The sequence below is a fragment of the Etheostoma spectabile genome, chromosome 19, assembly GCF_008692095.1.
Source record: "Etheostoma spectabile isolate EspeVRDwgs_2016 chromosome 19, UIUC_Espe_1.0, whole genome shotgun sequence".
Taxonomy (NCBI): domain Eukaryota; kingdom Metazoa; phylum Chordata; class Actinopteri; order Perciformes; family Percidae; genus Etheostoma; species Etheostoma spectabile.
In genome coordinates this window covers 11,994,032-12,013,700 of record NC_045751.1, presented here as the reverse complement: position 1 = coordinate 12,013,700, position 19,669 = coordinate 11,994,032, and the positions used below count along the sequence as shown (strand labels likewise).

The 19,669-nt window shown below is 42.2% G+C and overlaps 1 pseudogene; it reads left to right on the top strand.

Annotated features, from left to right (window-relative positions):
- LOC116707347 (myosin heavy chain, fast skeletal muscle-like) overlaps positions 1-19,669 on the top strand; it is a 45,819-nt pseudogene that overhangs the window by 24,732 nt on the left and 1,418 nt on the right.

The following is a 19,669-nucleotide window of genomic DNA, read 5'->3' as shown; positions in this document are numbered from 1 at the left end:
TAGTAACAGCAACATTCTGTCTGTGTTGGATACTACACGGATGTATTTTATACGAGCATTTCAAACGTTACCAGTATTCTTCATTGTTTTGCTTTGGACACTGTGTTTCATTGAGCCTTGCGATTCCCATCAAAAACTTAAAATTCTGTCTCCCCCCCCCCCCCCCCCCATCATAACTGTTTGTTGTATTCTCGGGTCGGGTGTTTTACTCTCGATCGGCGTTGGATGACACGGCATCTTTTTATTTACTAAGGCAGTATAGGACTTTCCTCTTATTTGAAACTACATCGTCCCGAGGTCTGCAGGGACATATCACCTGCGCTCACAGGATTTGTTTTTATTGACCGTCACTAAAGACGCCACTGACTTCGGCCCCAAAAGGGCTTTAATGTTTGCAGCCCCATCTGCTTGGAATCAGCTTCAAAATGAACTACATTTGAAGGAGTTGGGCTCCTTTTATTCTGTAAAGGCTTGTTAAGGACCTTACAGCAAGGGCAGTCTGTAGTCATGTTTTTAAATTGATTAGGACCCTGGTATTTTATGATGACATTGTTGATGAATATGAGTGAAAAGGTGTTATGTATTTACATGTAAGGGTTCTCTGCTTGGAAATCGTGCTGCTGCCACTGCAGGACACTCTTGTAAAATGAGGATTTTTAATCTCAAGGACTTTTTTATCCCTGGTTTAAATAAAGGTTTTGAATGAAAAATTTAAGAATTGGAACAACGGAAGCAAGGCTTAGGAAAAAGAAAGACGGATAGTTATTGTCTTGTTTTTGAAGGTGAGTTGTTTTTAACTGGAGGCTGAGGTTGAGGCTGAGCAGAGGGACACGGAGCAGATGCCATAAGGGTGTCCGCAAATATGAGAGGAGGGTGAAGAGCTCACTGATCAGGTACCAGTTCAACTTTGATAGTTACCATGTACAGTTTTCAAATGATCTAATTATTACCATTTAGTTAAAATTCATGCAACCTATACTGCCACTAGTATAGACTGAGGAGGACAGAAAAAAAAACGTTACCAGGCTGCAGGATCTGGTCGACAAATTGCCGATGAAGGTCAAGGCATACAAGAGGCAGGCTGAGGAGGCGTGGGGGGTAAGGAAAAAACAAAAGTTTGACAATATGTCAGTGAATTTAATGACGTAGTACTATGGATCTTGTGAAACATTTACACTTCTTTGCGGCTGTGTCAGGGAGGAAACAGTGGCCAACGACCATCTGTCCAAGTGCAGGAAGGTCAGCATGAGCGGAGGAGGCTGAGGATGCGCGCTGACATCGCAGAAGTCCCGGTCAACCAAGCTGCGGGCAAAGAGCCGGGACTTGGCAAGGTAAATAAAATACGTGGTTGGTGAAAAATAACAAACTAAGAAATTAGTCTTACAATTTACTGTAATATGTTAGAGAAATCTTACAGTATATGTTTCAACTTATAAAGAAAGGTTAAATACTATAAAATAAAAGATCACAATGATGTCCCCTATAAGCTATTCAAACAAACATTTGTGTTCTACGGAAAAGAAGCAGCAGGAAAACACACAAGAGTATGGCTGTGTGAATCATATAATATGTGAGGAAAAGTCAAGCGAATAAAAGAAAAAGTTATTGTTGATTATAAATCTGTTCGTAATACTTTCATCGCTGTGCTGCTTGTTAAGGGTAGATTTTTTTGGGACATGAAAAACGCTTAAAAAAATCCGCAAATGTGGGTGATGGTGAACAATATGGGAGTGAAGAATACATACAAGGTGAAAAAAAGCAAATGTTTTTCTTAACCTGACACAAAGGCACAAAAAAATATTGTGACTAAGATTTAAAGCTGCAAGCAGCGATGAACGGGCAAGTGTCCTCGCAGGTACGGCAGACACACATCTTTGCTGTGTGTGCATTTCCTTTCCGAGGTTCTCGACACTGAAAAATCCAAAGATTGATTTTGCTGCAGCTATCTGTGTGTGTGCTTCTCTCTGTGGACCCAACCGCTCCTTCCTTAAAAAACTTCCATATGGAATAGTTAAAGTCTGTATTTTTGTCAAAAAAGAGAGCATGATGCCTTCTATTTCATAGCTTCGATAAATTACCACTACTAATCTGAACTAACAACATGATCCACTTCACTAGATAGATAGAAAATGTCACGCTGTGCTCTACAGTTTAAAAAACAAAAAGTATTATTGTGTGCACTGCTGCGTTGCTAACTGATAGCAACTCACCAGGAGACTTCTCAACTCTCGGCAATTCCTCATAGTTCATAGCTAGAACTAGGCTGAGGCTACTCGACCGATGTGACATCATAACCAAATTGAAATAAAAAAAACAAAACTTGAATACCTAAAATGACAAAAAAATGGTCTTAAATATTTGGAGACCATTTTTAAAATGATATACATATCTTTGAGGTACGTGTTTTACCAGGGGTGGTTTTTACCCTTTTACATTCCTTTAAATGGTTCACAGAGGGGGCATGTCTGGGTAAATAAGTGTGATAGAGTTATAGGGGGCGGCTCAATGTCACAGGTAGATAAACATTTAAGTCAGTAAATCTGAAATAACGTTTACCAAGAGACAACCGTTCCTGTTTCACAGCCACTTAAGGAAGTTGTTAATGTATAACGGCGCATTGTGTTAGCTATCAAATTCTTCATAGCTTTTGTCACAGGTCCACCGGGTCCATCTATATCCCAATTGTTGTCCTGTTTGGTGTTAATCGGAATATAAATAAATATGGCCAGATATGCAACTTCTCTTCAACAGCCCCAGACATGACAGTTGGTCCTCTGTAACTTGCAAATCTTTGGATAGCATTTTGTCAGAGGGTCAGTAGATACTACCTGCAGTGTGGACCCCCTAGGCCTGACTACAATCAGGGCCTAGGAGGAGTTTAGAAAGATGTAAAAACCAAGAAAAAAATGTATAAAAGTCAAAATGGCCGCCTTCCATTGCAAGCCGGAGATACTGAAGGTAAAATGGGGAAAGATGTCTGTTATGAATTAGAACAATATGGTATCAAATCCAGTGAAGATCGTAGTAGTAACTCTGTCCAAATGTTTAAGGCCTTCCACCCATAGGGGGCCTATGGAGCCGCTTACAGGTAGCAGCCAAATTGCAAAAAGTCTCGCCAAAGCTCCCAGGTGTTTCTGTGGGCACCAAGTTTGTGAGTTTGTATATAGAGGTTGTCAAAACATGTGCCCAAAGGGCGAAAAACCAGGCTAAGAACAAGTAGGACCAGTCCCAAGCCTATGAACGATTTAATATACTGCACCTGGCTGCAAGATTCTGAGAGTTTTTGTGGGGGGCTCATAAAGTCCTTTTTCAAACAAAGTTCGTTAAACTGAGAAAGTTCAGACGGAAAATGCGGCTAGTGTAAATTTTACATTTCTTTTGATTTTTTTTACTAAAAATAGCTTCATAGAGTTCCAGATGATACGCATTGTAACCTGAAAGTTGGATGATGAATTACTACTTTTGTCGAATCAGGGTGCCAATTAGGGGAGCTCGGAGCAAATGGCAGTGAGTGTGCCCGCATGCTAAGGGCCCCTCAAAATGAGAGAATGGGAGAGGTGCGGAAATAATAAATAAGACTTTAAAAAAACAAAAGCAATTGCACTTTGTGCCCCCAAAAAAAAAAAAGGACACGGTTGGTGCCCTTGCACTGCAGTGCTGGGCCCTAATTGCCTAATCCAAGATGAGCTCTGACTGGTGCCCAATCTTTGGACATTTGGACAGCAAAAATAAACTCTGACACCTCCAGAATAAACTTTGGCTCGAATAGACAGAAGTTGTTGGATAACACCAAGAAATATCAGAATACAGGGTTGTCTGCGCCTTTTACCAAAGTCAACAGCCCGGCTGAAAGAATCTACCCACAGATGGACAATGCAATGCTCCTATTCCCCAACAACAGGAGATCCATCACACACAGAACTGCTGCGTTATGATTTTCACAAAATTCAGGGCCTTAAACACATGTAAAAACTGCCTCCGCTCTGGTGGCTCAACAGCAAAGCAACAGGGGGTTGCTTAGGGAGTTGCAAAGTCTGTGTGGGTCTCGCCTAAGCAGTGTGGGGTACTGCCGGGGACGGAGCCACCATAAACTCGGCCAGAAACTGGTGATGGTTCCAGTCGATTAGCTATGCCATACCACCTGCATAGACTGTAATAATTCTAAAAATATTTGTATCTCAGTGCCGCAGCTGGTATGTGAATGTAGAAACGTGTGATCACACATTCCAATCATACAAAATCTTTACAAAACTCCGTACACGCTTGAAGTTTTAGGGCGCCATGCCAATAAAATAACCTGTAAAAATTAACCAAAGACAATCAGTAGTGGCCCGAGGGGTTCATAGGGGGGCAATAAGGCTGGTTACAACCAGTAATAATACATCGTCGAACGCTTATTCCAGTATTGGGTCGTGGGGGCGAGCTCGTAGGGGACCCCAAACTTCCCTTTCCCGAGCAACATCCACCGCTCGACTGGGGGATCGCGAGGCGTTCCCAGGCAGGTTGGAGAATAATCTCTACACCTTTGTCCTGGGCTCCCCGAGCCTCCTCCCAGGCTGACGTGCCTGGAACACATCCCTAGGGAGGCGCCCAGGAGGCATCCTTACAAGCTGCCGAAACCCACATCAACTGGCTCTTTTCTACACAAAGGAGCAGCGGGATACTAACGGATGTCTGTGCACTCACATATCTCTAAGGGAGACGCCAGCCACCCTCCTGAGGAAAACCATTGCGGCTGCTTGTACCCTGGATTCGTCTTTCAGTCATGACCCAGGCATTCAGACCATAGGTGAGGGTAAGGCAACGAAATTGACCGGTTAGATGAAAGCTTTGCTTCTGGCCACACCGGTGCGATAAACGAAGAATCCCGCACCGGTCTTGATCCGAGTCTCCGACCAATCTCAAGCTCCATGGTCCCCTCCCTCGCAAACAAGACCCCACGTTATTAACTCCTTCCCACTTGGAGTAAGGACTCACTCCTACTGAAGAATGCAATCCATCGGGTCCTGTGAGAAACCATGGCCTCCGATTTAGAGGTGCTGATCTCATCCCAGTCGCTTCACACTCAGCGGCAAACCGAATACAGGGAGTGCTGAAGGTCACAGGCCAGACGCCGCCATACAGGCCACATAATCTGCAAAAGGGGCAGCGATGAGATCCCGAGCCCACCGAACTTGCAACCTGAATACACCTCGATATCTTGTCCATAAATGTTATAAACGGTTGGTGACAAGCGCAGCCCTGCAGAGCCCAACCTCCCTGGAACGGTCCGACGTACTGCAGAGAACCTGGACACAGCTCTCGCTTGGTCACCAGAGATGGTGGCCCTGAAAGGGACCCCTCACCCCATAACTCCCAGAACCTCCCACCGTTTCTCCCGGGGGACCGTCATACGCCTTCTCCAGATCACAAAACACAATAGACTGGTTGGCATTCTCCCGGCTCACTCCAAGATCCTGCAAGCGTAAAGATTTGGATCCGTGTTCCACGACCAGGACGGAATCTGATTGTTCCTCTTCAATCGAGGTTTGACTATCGGCGAACCCTCCTTTCCAGCACCTTAGGGAGACTTTACCAGGGAGGCTGAGAAGTGTGATCCCCCTATAATTGGCCACAACAACCCCTCTGGTACCCCTTTTTGAGAGGGAACCACCACCCAGTCTGCCTCTCGTATCACTGTACTAGAATTCCACGCATGTTAAAGAGGCGTGGTCACCAAGGAAAGCCCTCAACACCCAGAGCTTTCAGCAGTTCTGGCGGATCTCATCAATCCCTGGCGGCTTTGCCGTGTGGAGTTGTTAAACTACCTCAGCCAACCTTCACAGGGAAATTGAAAAAAATCCCCATATCTTCCAGCTTGCCTCAATCACAGAGAACGTGTTCAGTGGTATTTAGGGTTCCTCAAAGTGGCGCCTTACACCGCCTATTCCTCCCCAGGTGAGGTCAACAACGACCTCATTATTGGATACAGCTGGGATGATTCCCAGATCCCCTCCTGAGGTGGCGAAAAACAGTTTTCCAGAAGTACCTGGTGACGACTTTTTGTTTCCGAACGTCCTTCTCCAGTCTTCTCCAAAACTTCTCCACAACCGCTGCTTGTATCTGTAACGGCAGAGGCCTGCAGCCTTCGGACCGTGGTATCTGTGCAAACTGCTTCAGCAGTCCTCCGGGATACATATCCGGAAAGACTCCATCAGTCGGACGCCTTCCATGACCACCGGTGTCACCAGGGTTTTGTGGGTTACCGCACCTTGAGGCACCTAAGACCCTTAGACCACAAGCTCCCCGGCGCAGCTCAGCAATGGAAACTTTGAAATTGTCCACTCAGGTTTCAATGCCCCCAGCCTCTACCGAGGATGCACAAAAAGCTCTGCCAGAGGTGGTGAGTTGAAAGTCCGTCGGACTGGGGCCTCTCCGACGGTCGCCAAATTTTATCCGCACTAGCGTTTGGGGCTTACCACACCCGGGTCTGTCCAGAGTCTCCCCCATCCCTGACCCAACTCACAACCCAGAGGGGGCAGTTGACAGCTCCGCCCTCTTTCACCGAGTGTCCAAAACATACGGCCTAAATCAGATGAAACGATTAAAAATCGATCAGTGATCTCGGCCTAGGGTGCTCTGGTAACATCGTGGTTTGTTATGGACAATCCATGGACTAGCAAAGAAGTCAAGAACAGCAACCACTCTGGTTAGAGAGGGAGGCCGTTCCTCCCAATCAAGCCTCTCCAAGTATCTCCATCAATTGCCCACTGTGGCGTGAAGGTACCCCAGCAGAACTATGGTTTCCCCTATTGAGCCCCATTCAGGACTCCATTCAAGGTCTCAAGAAGGCTGAATACTCCAAACTCTGTGTTTGGGGCATATGCACAAACAACAGTCAGAGGTTCCCCCCCCCATACCCGAGGTGTAGGGAGGGCAACCCTTCGTGCCACCGGGGTAAACTCAACGCAGCGGCGCTCAGCCGGGGGCTGGTGAGTATCCCCACACCCCGCCCGGAGCCTCAAACCAGGGCAACTACGGAAGTAGGACAGAGTCCAAACCCCCTATCCAGGAGTACGGTGCCAGACCGAGAGTGTGCGTAGTGTACGCCCCACCAGAGCCAATGTGGTAGCGCTCCACCTACGCACACGTTCCAGCTCCGTCCCCACAAGAGGCGAAGTTCCACCACCAGAGCCAGCTCTGCCGCCCGGGTTTGGTCCGTGCGGCCACATGAACCTTTGCCGCCACCCATGTGGCAGCGCACCCGACACCCACGGTTTCTCCACAGGTGGTGGGCAAGGGGAGGTACAACAGTATATTTGCCAAATAAATTTTTGTTTCACATGGGTGGTTATGTGTACTTTCCGACCCCTTCAGCAGGATGACTTTCACAAATAATATTGTATAAGGTAGATATGAGGCTGGAAAGAGCTTTAGATGTAGTACAGTAAGCGTCACGGTCCAAAAATGTACTAGTTGAAAAAAGTGGTTGGCAGTTGATGTAGCATCAAACGTCGTAGCAAAGGATGGCCGAAGATTTTTTATCCATAGTGGAACGGGTTTTGGACCCAACCTAAGTCATGGAGCAATTGCATAGACAGACAGACAATGACAGTAATCAGAAATAGCCGTAGCCAATGAGCATAGACATATACAGTAGCATAGCACAGACAGTAGTATAGGACATAGAAATGACAGACAGTAAACATTTTTGGCACATGTTTCACAGAAGGGCCATATTTGAACAAGGCCTACAGAATACGGCGAATACTACGGTGATAGGGTCAGAAGGTAAGCTGAGAGGAGTGTGTTGTGACATAGGCGTGGGATGGGGGGTGCGGAGGTGCGGGCCGCAAACCCCTAGTGGCAAAGCTTCAAAACTGCAATGAAAATAAAAATGAGCTTAAAAATTTATTTACTGTACTGAATGATTCTGTAATACATTTACTATTTATTCTCTTTATGTCTATTTATTGTTGTGGGTGGGGGGCATATACAGTATGGAATTATAAAGGTATGCTCCTAAAACAGGCGTTTATCCACCAGCCCCACCAGTCCATACAGTGCTTCAACACCGAAACCGTCCCAACAGGAGAGCCCAATTTGGATGATCTGGATATTCAGGGTCTCATGGCAGAGGTTATATCCTAACTCAGAGCACAAATAATGTTTGGTGTACTGAAACTCACAGTACAGACCAGTGTTTACATTTTTGCGTCTATTCATGCCACTGCAGGCCCGAAGTGGCCTATATTTAGCCTAGATGAAGGTTAATTTATTGTAGTATGCCGATTATAAAGAAAAATAGTATGTAACATTTAAAATCGGTCACATACTGTCAGAAACGAACTAGTTTGTATAGTCTGTTATGTTTTGGCACTTAGAGCTTTTTGCCATTAGCTGGTTATGAAAAGCTTACTCTACTGGAGGTAGTAGGGTTAGTGTCAGGTCATGGAGGGGTGGGTAGTGAGTTTTGGAAAAAGGTGACAGAGGTGAGTGGTCTGCAGAATACGCGATGTGTACCCCCCCAGCATCCCCAGCCAAAAATATCTTCCCCCGCCTCTGTGGTTAGGTACATCCTGCATTTGAATCATGTGACTTTACTATACAGTAAAGGTTATCTAATAGTATAACTGTTACGTAGGCTATTAGATGAATTACTTACAGCGAGGTGTAAAAACCCAATGGGGTATTATATTAAGGTCATCCACTGTACAAGCACTGGGTGTTAATCTTAAAGCCCCTCCACTTCGGATCCATTCACACGGAGTGTAGGAGACACTTGACTTGAGTTATGGCTGAAATTGCTGCCTGGTATTCAGTTAGAAATTTATCCACCATGAGCATTGCCTTCTGTGAGCTGTCCTTTTATGGTCTTTTCTGTAGACACAAATATGGTTAAACATGAATGGTCAACGTCAGGGCCTGAAATTAGCACCTGACCACCAGCAATTGCGGGGGAATTTGCAACTGGCGGGTACACGGTCAATAGAATTTAGTTATTCAGACGCGTAAACTATTGGTAAAGCAGGGTATGCAGCTGCTACGCGCAGACAATGGCTTGGCAGTCGGGGCACCCGATCGCATTTTAATCCACTCGAGACAACACCCAGCACAGTCAACATGCAGCCACTAACAATCGGGAGTGAGACAAGTCAAATATTTCCGTGTTTCTGATATTGAAGGAAGGAAGTGGTGACTCAACATCTACATTACCAAAAAAAACGTCCTGCAAGATGTACACATTTTACATTGAGGTACGCTGTGAGTCTTTTCACTCTAAAAGCTGCGGAAACTTAAGCAGTTGTATACTCGGCTCCTTGCAGATGCTGCTCCGATACCCCGCGACTGGTGTGTGATTGTGAACACACACATCACACACGTGGATGCAGGAAAAACCGCAGAGAAGATGTACTGGATGACCTAAATTGAGGACAACTACTAATTATGCAGGTGCAATGATAAGGTAAAGTCCCAATAACTACTTCATCAAACTTTATGAAGTGTGTCCCAGCCAGGTATAGGAAAGTTGCTTTATGCTGGTTATCAAGGCAGGTCCCCCTCCTAACAGCATGTGATGACGGCGCAAGTCCATGCAGCAGGTACCAGAAAAGAAACAGGATAGTATCATAGAGAACAGCACTTCATGTTTTTCCCTTTATGAGGCAAAAAAAGTGGCTGGTACAAGTGACTGTGGCAGGTGGATTCTTAAATTCAAAAAGTTAACTTTCAGGCCAGGTCAACTGTTTCCAATCATACGTTCTCATCTGGTTACTGTAATAGTCGCAGACTGGAATTTCCGAAGCTTCAAAAACTGCCTTGGCTTTAATGTCCGCCCCCAGAACACCAGGTGTCCTCGGACCTCTTATTTCAGACGTTTCACACATATTAATACGTGAGTTGAAAAATGCAGCACACAAAATGTTAGGCGACGGTATTAAAAGAACCATAAAAACAAATTAGCACTTCAAAGAGTACAACTGACTGATTTATGCTCAAAGCTGGGACAGGTTGTACTAGATGAGCAGACAAGACATTTTTTAATTTGTTGAGGGAAGAGCACCAAATTATTTAAGTAATTAGCTATTTTTGCCAGTATTAGTTATTAAAAAGTCACTTTTTGACTGCAGTTCTTATTTCATAATCATGATGTGTGGTGAGCATAACGTATTTCTTATTCTCAAAAAAACAGTTTACAAGTGTACAGAGCTTTATCATTTTTCTTCAAAGAAACCTCAATAGCATGTACGCTGACTTTGAGAAATGAGGTAAATTCTGGAGGGGGGGAGTGCTTTGCTGTGAGAAATCAATCAGCTGTGTGCTCACTGAACCGCCATGGTGGGCAAGCAGGCCTCTGAAAATAAAATAATCTTAACATTGATGACAAAAAGGAATAAGAAGCATTGTAGGAGCCATCCTAAAACATTTTAGTCATTGTTTTAAATTGTGTGAGAGTTTAGTAAACAAAGATGTAGTGAACATCCCAGTCAGTGAAATCTGAGAAAAGATGCCTGAGGTATTTTACTGACAGTACCTTAGACTTATGTGGCTAACTATTTCACTGTTTTTGCTATCTAATATGTAGTACAGTAGCTTGTGTAATATTGGACATTTGCGTGAAAATTACATTTTTAAAAGTCTTTTCGGTCATTGATCACGACCAGAAAGACAAACATATTTCAATTGAGTAATCAATCAAATACCAAAGTCCACTAAATTACCAAAAAAGGGCTTTGACGAGGAGCCCCGAAGAAAATGGGGCTCATAGAAGACAGGATCGGTCTACATCAAGCCCAAGATAGCTGACAACTGGTCACTCTGCCTGTTAATCCTATCACTATATAATGTGGATGGCTCTCTTAAAAACAGACTTTCTCAGAGTAGTTTCTTTTTATAGAGAGCTTGTGTGAATGTACAGTTGCATGAAAATTTTGTTTTGATAATTCTTTTTGGAGCATTTTGATAATCCCAGAACAGACAAACATATTTTATCAAATATCTGCATCTCACCCTAAAACAGGTATCCACTAAAAAATCCACTAAAATACGTAAAGTTGGAAATCCACGGGAAAATCTCAAAGCATGGCAAGATTTTTTCTGGTAACACTACTAAACCAGTGTGTTTCCTAATGTTGAAAGCCAAATTCCCAGTTGGTTGCGCTCTCCCACTTGATGCCATGCCCACTCTCCCCCTTCAAACAGCAACTTTTGAAACACTCAAATTTCCAAGATGGAGCTGAAGAGGGGCCCCTGAAGAAATGTGGTCCATAAAAGATAGCATATGTTTACATCGACAGCCAAGTAGCTGACAAACCTGGCTCACTCTGCCTGCTTAATCCTGATCATTCTATAATGTGAGGATCTCCTTTAAAAAGACATCTCAGAGCCTGAAAGGATTGAAATTAATTTCCGGAGGAAAGTTTGACATTTGTACAAATGGAGTTAAGTTAGTTTAGAAAAGGCAATAGATAAATGTGATAAAATGTGCAATTGTAAAGATAATTTGCATATAAGAATAAATTTGATAAATAATAACAGTAGGTTATACTGGGTATGTTTAAATAGGGCACACTAAGATTGCAAAACAAATACCAACATCCAATTCACATGATGTGAAGTGTAAAAAGTAATTTTTGCTTTTTGCCTGCCTTTCTTAAAGGTGTGCCAAAAGTTGTAAAACGAAGTCACAAATACATCATGAAAACAATTCAAAACCATTGTGCTTTATACAGTGGGGTTTGAAGTTGGGCACCCAGACAAAAAAATGTATAATGTTGCATAAAGAAGCCAAAAAAAGACGGAAAAATCTCTAAAAGCCATCAAATGACAGATTAGACATTTGTATTATATGTCACAAAAAGTTAGATTTTATTTCCATCATCTACACTTTCAAAAAACAGAAACAAAAAAATTGGCGTCTGCAAGTATTCACAGCCTTGGAAACGCTTTAGTTGCCAGCCAGAGTCTTTTGATTTTGTTTGGGTATCTTTGCCCATTTTCCTTCCAAAGTCTTCCAGTCTTTGAGAGTTCTGGGCGTCTGACAAGCACTGGTCTTTTAAGGTCGATCCATAGATTTTCAATTATGTTGAGTCAGGAGGTTGTGAAGGCATGGCAAAACTGCAGTTACAGCTCTTGATGTAATCCACGGGGATTTGAGGTGATTAGGATCATATCCATTTGTCGAAGCATCCCTCTTTAACTTCAGCTTTTTCAAAGATGGCATCAAGTTAGCGCCCAAAATTTGATGAAATTTATTAAATTCATTTTTTTTCTGTATACTGCGTGAAATGTCCCTTGGCCCATGCTGGCAATACAACCCAAAGCATGATTGATCCCCCCCCCCCCCCATGCTCAACAGTGGACAGAAGGTATCTTTTAGTACAATTCTGTGCCTTTCTTCTCAAAACGTACTTTTTCATGCAGCCAAATAAGTTCTATTTTAACTAATTCGGGTCAGTCCACAGAACTTGTTCCCACAATGCATCAGGCTTGTCTTTCATGTTACAAACTTTCAAACGTGACTTTGGTGAGAGAACGTAGAAGAGTTTTTTTATCGGATGCTCTTCCGTGAAACATATCTGTTACAAGTGTCTGCTTTATAGTGGAATGGTAGCAAACGCCAGGTCTAAGGCTTTTGCTGATGGATTCCTGCAGTCAAACGGTGGATTTGGACTTGCTTTCTCACAATCCCGCGAGCGTTACTCTCGAGTATTTGTTTGGTTTCTTCCCGATCTTGCTTTCACTGCCACTGTGTCCGTGATGATGACATCTTCTTATTACATTCGAACAGAGGATAGTGGCATGGAAAACATCTTGTATACTTCTTATAGCTTCTCCTGCTTTGGAGAGTGAACTATTTTCAGTTCAGTGTTGCTAGACAATGCTTAGAAGAAGCCATGGTGCTGATGGTTGGGGCAAGTAAAAGTCAGATGATCTAGGGCATTAAAAACTAGAGTGATAATCACCTGGTCTTTCGGATGCTGATTGAGAACAAATCCATGACACTGTCAGGTCTCAGCTTTAACAGGGGGGGGGGGGGGTACATAATATAAACCTCTTCAGGGTCCCAAACTTTTGGCAGAGCCAATTTTTGTTTCTAGTTAATTTAAAAGTGTAAATGATGGAATAAAATCTAATTCTTTGTGACTATTATACAATTGTCAATCTTTCATTAGATGGTTTTGGACGCATTAATACACTTTTACCTGGGGTAACCAAACTTTCGAACCCAGTACAAGCATGTTTATATCAGGGTCAAGAATTTACCCAAAAAAAAAAAAAACAAAAAAAGCGCAAGCACGAAATAAATTAAGACCAATATGAGTCAATGTTCATATACCTTTCAGCATTGCTGTCTGTCAGATAAAATTCCACTATAATTTAAATCTACTAAACACCAGTCTTCAATTAAAGAATGTTAATATCAATCACCAAACATCTTAAAGGTAATCATCTTAAGATGGGGTTAACAACCAACATTCACTAGTATATTTCTTTGAAAATAAAAAGTATATGTATTGTCTATGGTTGTAAAAGAATCAAAAGCTGTTTTTAAGGTGCGATTCTCCCAAATATGAACCACGCAAAAAAGGCGTTTGAGTCAGCTGTCACCTGAAACCTAATTGGCAAATAAGTCTGCTCCTACCTTGCTTGTGAAGCACACAGACTGATATAAGGGGTCCATTGGGAGCCATTAGCGTGTTGGAGGCGATGAAGTTCAAAGCTTGTGGTGAGGTGGTATACTCTGCATCGTAACATTAGATGTATTTCTCATTTGAAAAATATATGACATATAAGTTTACTAAATATTTTTGTTAATTTGACTCTGGTAATCTTTGGCTTTAAAAGTACAACACTAATAAAATAAAAAGAATTAAAGCAGAAGAACAGTAAATATAAAAAAATACTGTTAATACAATACAATTAAGAAATTAAAAAAAATTACAACATTGAAGAGAAGGAAATCCATAGTGCAAATATCAGTATAGGTGAGATTTAAGATTGAATATAAATAGAGTGCAAGGCAGCTCAGGTAGAATAAAGTATGTATCATGCACTCTACATCTTTGATACAAGATTTTTACACATTCATAAGAGAGTAGGAGAAAAATATGTCAACAAGTTCCACATGTGAGGTTGTTCCTACCACCGACTAACCCATGATGTTGTCATCTAGGATTGTGGAGTGCCAACATTCTTTTCACAAGGAGAACGGATAAGGTTGCAACTTTTATTTTAAATTGAGCGTCTAATCCATGACCTTAGGCGTTTTGCATCCAATTAGGACAAAACTCCACAACGCACTAGTGTTAATGAACAATCCCAAGTAACAAGCCAAGAAAAGTAGACTTTTTAAATGACCTAATATTGCAAATTTGTCTCAATGGGCTTTACAATCTGTACATCATGTGAACTATGGTCCCTTAAACGGAAGACACCAGAAAAGAAACTGAGCATGAAATTCTCTCCCTGGATGGAGAGACAATGCAACAGATGTGGTCAAATTAGTAGAGCAGTATGAAATTAAGATAGACAATGGTGCGGTCTGAAAGCTTTAAAACTACGCTGACGGTCCCTTGTAATATGTAAATAATATTTTGATATTGATATATTGTGTTTAGTCTAACACCAGGCATTTAGGACATGTCAATGATATGAACAGAAACATCATTCAGATGCTGTTGTTTGACTTACTGACTTGAAATGATGCGCAGAACCTCATTTGACAAGAATTGTTAATTATTTGATGAACATACTATGTATTTTTTTTCTGTGCTTTTCCATGCATGGGCTTTAAGTTTATATGTACACATATAGATGCTCTAATTGTGTAATACTCCACAGACAGTAACCGCCACCATGAGACGGACGCGGAGATGGCCATTTATGGCAAAGCGCAGTTTACCTTCGTAAGCAGAGAAAAGGGAGACAAGTTGAGGTCAAAGTTCACCATTTTGATGCCAGAGTGCCTGCTCGTGGCGATGTCAAGGAGGCTGTACTTGAAGGCAAAATCATCAAGAACGATGGTGACAAAGTCACCGTCGAAGTCCTGGAACACTAAGGAGGTTAGTATCATGAGTCACTGTCAACGGGGACATTCATAACTAGTTCTTATTGTGTCTATGTCTAGTCCTGTGCAGGAGAGGCCAGTAAAGAAGAGGACGCTATCCAATGGAACCCTCCCAGTATGACAAGATTGAGGACATGGCCATGTGACCCATTCAAGAAGCCCTGTGCATGTATCACATCAAAGAGCGTTTTGCAGCTGGGATGATCTACGTAAGGGACAATCTGCCAAATGAGAAACAGAACATATGTGAATTGTTAAACTTGTAGGAAACATAGCGTAAGTGTGGAATCTCTGATGATCCGTTTCAGACATACTTGGGTGTCTCGTGCCACTGTGAAACCCCTACAGGGCTCCCAGTGTACGATTGAATTTGTGTGGCCGCCTATAGAGGCAAGAAGCGTATGGAGGCTCCGCCCCACATCTTCTCTGTCTCTGACAACGCTTTCAGTTCTAGCTTACTGGTAAGGCATTAGAATAGTCAATGTCCAATGTAGAAGAAAAATCTGAAAAATCACTAATGGCAACTATAGGCCGATATCAAACCTTTCGTTGTTAAGGTAAAATCATGAAAAAAGCGTTTTTTCCAAACTCAACCATTCGTGTTACAAGACAAGAGTTGTGATACCTTTCAGTAGGGTGTCCAAACCACCACAGCACTGAGACAGGCTTTGGACTTGAATTTAACACACATAAGACAGTTACAAAGTAACCTGTATTACTACCTTAATGGATCAAGGGTTGAAGACTACGGGACCAGGATTTGGAAAAAATTGTCCATGCTTCTCATCTCAGAGACTTACATAGTAACGGGTCTGTTACAGGCTCCTGAATAAATCAACCAGAAAAGCCTCAGCTAAATTGAAAGCTGCTGCTCAAGCCTACACTAAGAAAGCATGGATAATAACTCCAATTTCTGAGTCTGTACAACGGTTTCTGTGTCTCAAAGAATGGATTTCAAAGTACTTTTGCTAGTTATCAATCACTAAAATGTAGAGACTGGATTGACCTGTGCTGCAATGTGCTCTACAAATAAAGCTTTGCCTTGCCTTGCCTAGAATGATCCGTATAAGGGGTTTTGTGTTTAGTGCAACACAGTAAATTATTCTTTTTTTAATTTACAGATAGGGAGAACCAGTCTGTCTTGATCACGGTAAAGTTGGTACATTTACATTTGTTTGCTTGACGGTCAAATAGACTTGATCAAATTCTAAAAAGTCGTTTATGGAGAATGTGCGTTTGGGTGATGGAAAGACTGTAACACCAAAGCGGTTCTCAGACTTTGCACAATCTCATTTTTTTTTTTTATCAGTTGTTTTTTTGTGGACCGAAGAGGGACGAATCAAAGGTGAGGTCACTCTAGGTTACAAGTTCAGGTTCTTCTCTATAAGAATATTTTTTCAAAGGGGAAAAATGTAACTGTAATTCAAACCTGGGATTAGGGGTAACTGGAGATCAGCCACTTATTGCAGCAATCCCCGTGCAGGGGGGGGCCTATGGTAACCAAAACTCTCGGAATGACACAACTTCTTCTCGTTTGTAAGTATGGAAGTAATTTATTACACATGAAAGAAGTACTTGTTACAGTTGCCAATGTGGAAGGAAATAAAAATCCTTTGTCCCCAACAAGGGTAATCATACAGAATCCATTCGGCACAACTGGCAACTGGCTAGTGCTGACTATGGAGGCATGTAAGTTAACTATAACCATGCTACAAACAAATGAACTGGAATTGAGAATTGGTGCAGACTGTAATGATGAAAAATATCTGTAGATCTGTGGAGAGTAGAGAGTGGACATACAGCTTTCTGATGAAAAGAGGTACAAATCTTTTCCAGATGATGACAGGCCACATTCCTGCTATACTTGCGTAAGAGATTAAGGAAGATGCAACATTGTTTAACCGTTTAAATTGAAAAAAAAAATTCTGCGTGTTCATATGATTCTTGAGTGTTTACCCTTTTTGACTCCAGCATATGGACACTTATCAAACCACACCCTACGCATTCCCAATGGGTAGCATGGGTCAGATCACTGTGGCCAGCATTGATGACAAAGTTGAGCTGGAAGCAACTGAGTAAGTGATTTACTTTCAAATTTTAATATATCACATCAAACAAACTCTTTAGTCCATTTTTCTAAATTGATATGTTGGTGGACTGTTTTGAACTCAGAATGCCATTGCGAATCCTGGGCTTCATGGTGAAGAGAAGTGAGCATTACAGAATGACTGGGTGCATGTCATCACCATGGAACGTTGAGTTCAAGCAGAAGCAGCGTGATGGAGCAGGCTGAGCCTGATGGCACAGCGGGTGAGTATTAAATGCCAGTAAATAGCTGGGGAAATGGTAAACAGGTCTTAATCACACGGGTCTTATATAAGGATGGAAATTCGAACATTTTCCGAGGCTGACAAGGTTGCTATACTGCTGGGTCTGAACTCCGCTGACATGCATCAAGGCTCTGTGCGTATCCCAGAGTGAAGGTCGGAAAATGAGATGTCACCAAGGGACAGACTGTAACCTCAGGTAATGAGATAAACTGGTATGATTCTGTTAATTTACACTGTAGCAAAGTGTATTCTATTTGACTTTTTTAATTTGGATTGTTTTGTGTCATTATTGACAACTACATTCTTGTTTGTATTCAGGGATGAACGCTGGCCTGCCTGGCCAAGTCTATCTATGAGCGGAGTTCTTGTGGATGGTCGTCCGTATCACAGAGTTTGGACCATAAACAAGGCAAGGACAGTTCTACATTGGTGTCCTGGATATTGCTGGCTTGGAAATCTTTGAAAAGCTCATTTCAAACCAATCGAGGCCTATAGTTTTCAGGACAGAATCCTTTGATTTCCCTTGTGAGAGAGTACTAATTATTTGTCCATCACCGTTCACACACCTTGGAACAGCGTGCATCAAACTCACCAAGGAGAAACTGCAAACAGCTTCGTAAACCACAATATGTTGTCCTGGCAGCAAGAGGAGTACAAGAAGGAGGTATTGTCTGGATTGTCATTGACTTTGGCATGGAATCTGGCTGCTTGCATGAGATTATTGAAAAGGATAACAACTCAATTGGTATATCAATTTTTCTTAATTTGAAATCATGTATCACTTAATGACATCGCTTTACACCATTTCAAGCCCAGGGAATCTTCCCATCTTGAAGAGGAGTGCATGTCCCCAAGGGCCACAGACACATCTGTCAAAGAACAAGCTGTATGACAGCATCTTGGCAAAAACAAAGCATTTGAGGAACGATAAGCCTGCAAAGGGCAAGATTGGGGCCCACGTCCCTGGTCCACTATGCTGGTAATCGTTGACTACAATACGCTGGTGGGGGGACAAGAACAAGGATCCATGGAATGACTCGGTCATTCAGCCTTTACCGAGAAAGCCCCAGTGAAACTGCGTCTGTTCTGTATCCTCCGTGTGAGGGTATGATAGAACTACAGCTAAACGAAAAATACATTTTAAGGTTTACTGTAAACTTAACTAAAACTTGTAGGGCCAATGTGCTCGTGTAAATGATATGTCAAATTCTCAACATAACAAGTATATTTAAAAAACATGTTACAGAAATGGTGGAAAGAAGGGGGCAAGAAGAAGGGTGGTTCCAATGCAGGACTGTGTTTCAAAGTTTGAGGGTAAGGTTTAACATTGCAAAAATTATCATTATACAGTTATCTCAATTTGCTCAAACTCTATGGGGAGTTATGCATTACAAAATTCCCCCCAAACTAAAATTAAACCATTTTGGATCTACAAGGAGAACTTGGGCAACGTGATGACTAAATTGAGGAGCACCCCTCTCACTTTGTGCGTTGCCTGATTCCCAAGAGTCAAGACTCAGGTAATAGAAAAATGTATTACTCTTCTGTTGAAGAGTGATTTTTTTGGTAGTATGCATTACTTAATTTTGAGCTTAAACTTCTGGTATATTGTATTTGTTTGAAGGTCTGAGGAGAACTTCCTGGTCATCCACCAGCTTAGGGTAACGGGTGTGCTGGAGGGTATCAGAATCTGCAGAAAGGTTTTCCCAGCAGAATCTCTCTATGCTGACTTCAAGCACGAGGTTCTATGGATGACTGTAAAGGAATATTGGATAGATAATTAAAGAAAGCTCATAATGACCATTAACTCTCCTAAAAGGTACAAGGTGCATGAATGCCAGTGTACATCCCGAGGGCCCACTTCATTGAACAACAAGAAGGCGGTAAGAGAAGCTGCTTGGGTCAATTGATGTTAATCATGATGAGTACAAATTTGGACACACCAAGGTAAGCCCCTTGATGGCACATATATACTTTAGTTGTACATTTAAATGATGGTCAATGCATTTTGTCTGTTAAAAAGAAGGTATGTCAGAAAATAGAGAACTTGCACCACCAAGTGGTTATTGATAGAGCAGGTTACATTTTCTCTTGTGCAACAAGTAATATTAAAAGATTAGTAACACTGCCCATACAAGATAAGTATCCTAGAAAAAGCACAGCTGCCACCAGCCATTTAGAATACCGTAATTGTGTTTCCCTGTTTACGGAATTTTGCTCCATAACCTGAATCTGATGTAGATAAAAAAACGCTTTCTAAATAATATAAGACATTCACATGATTGTGTGG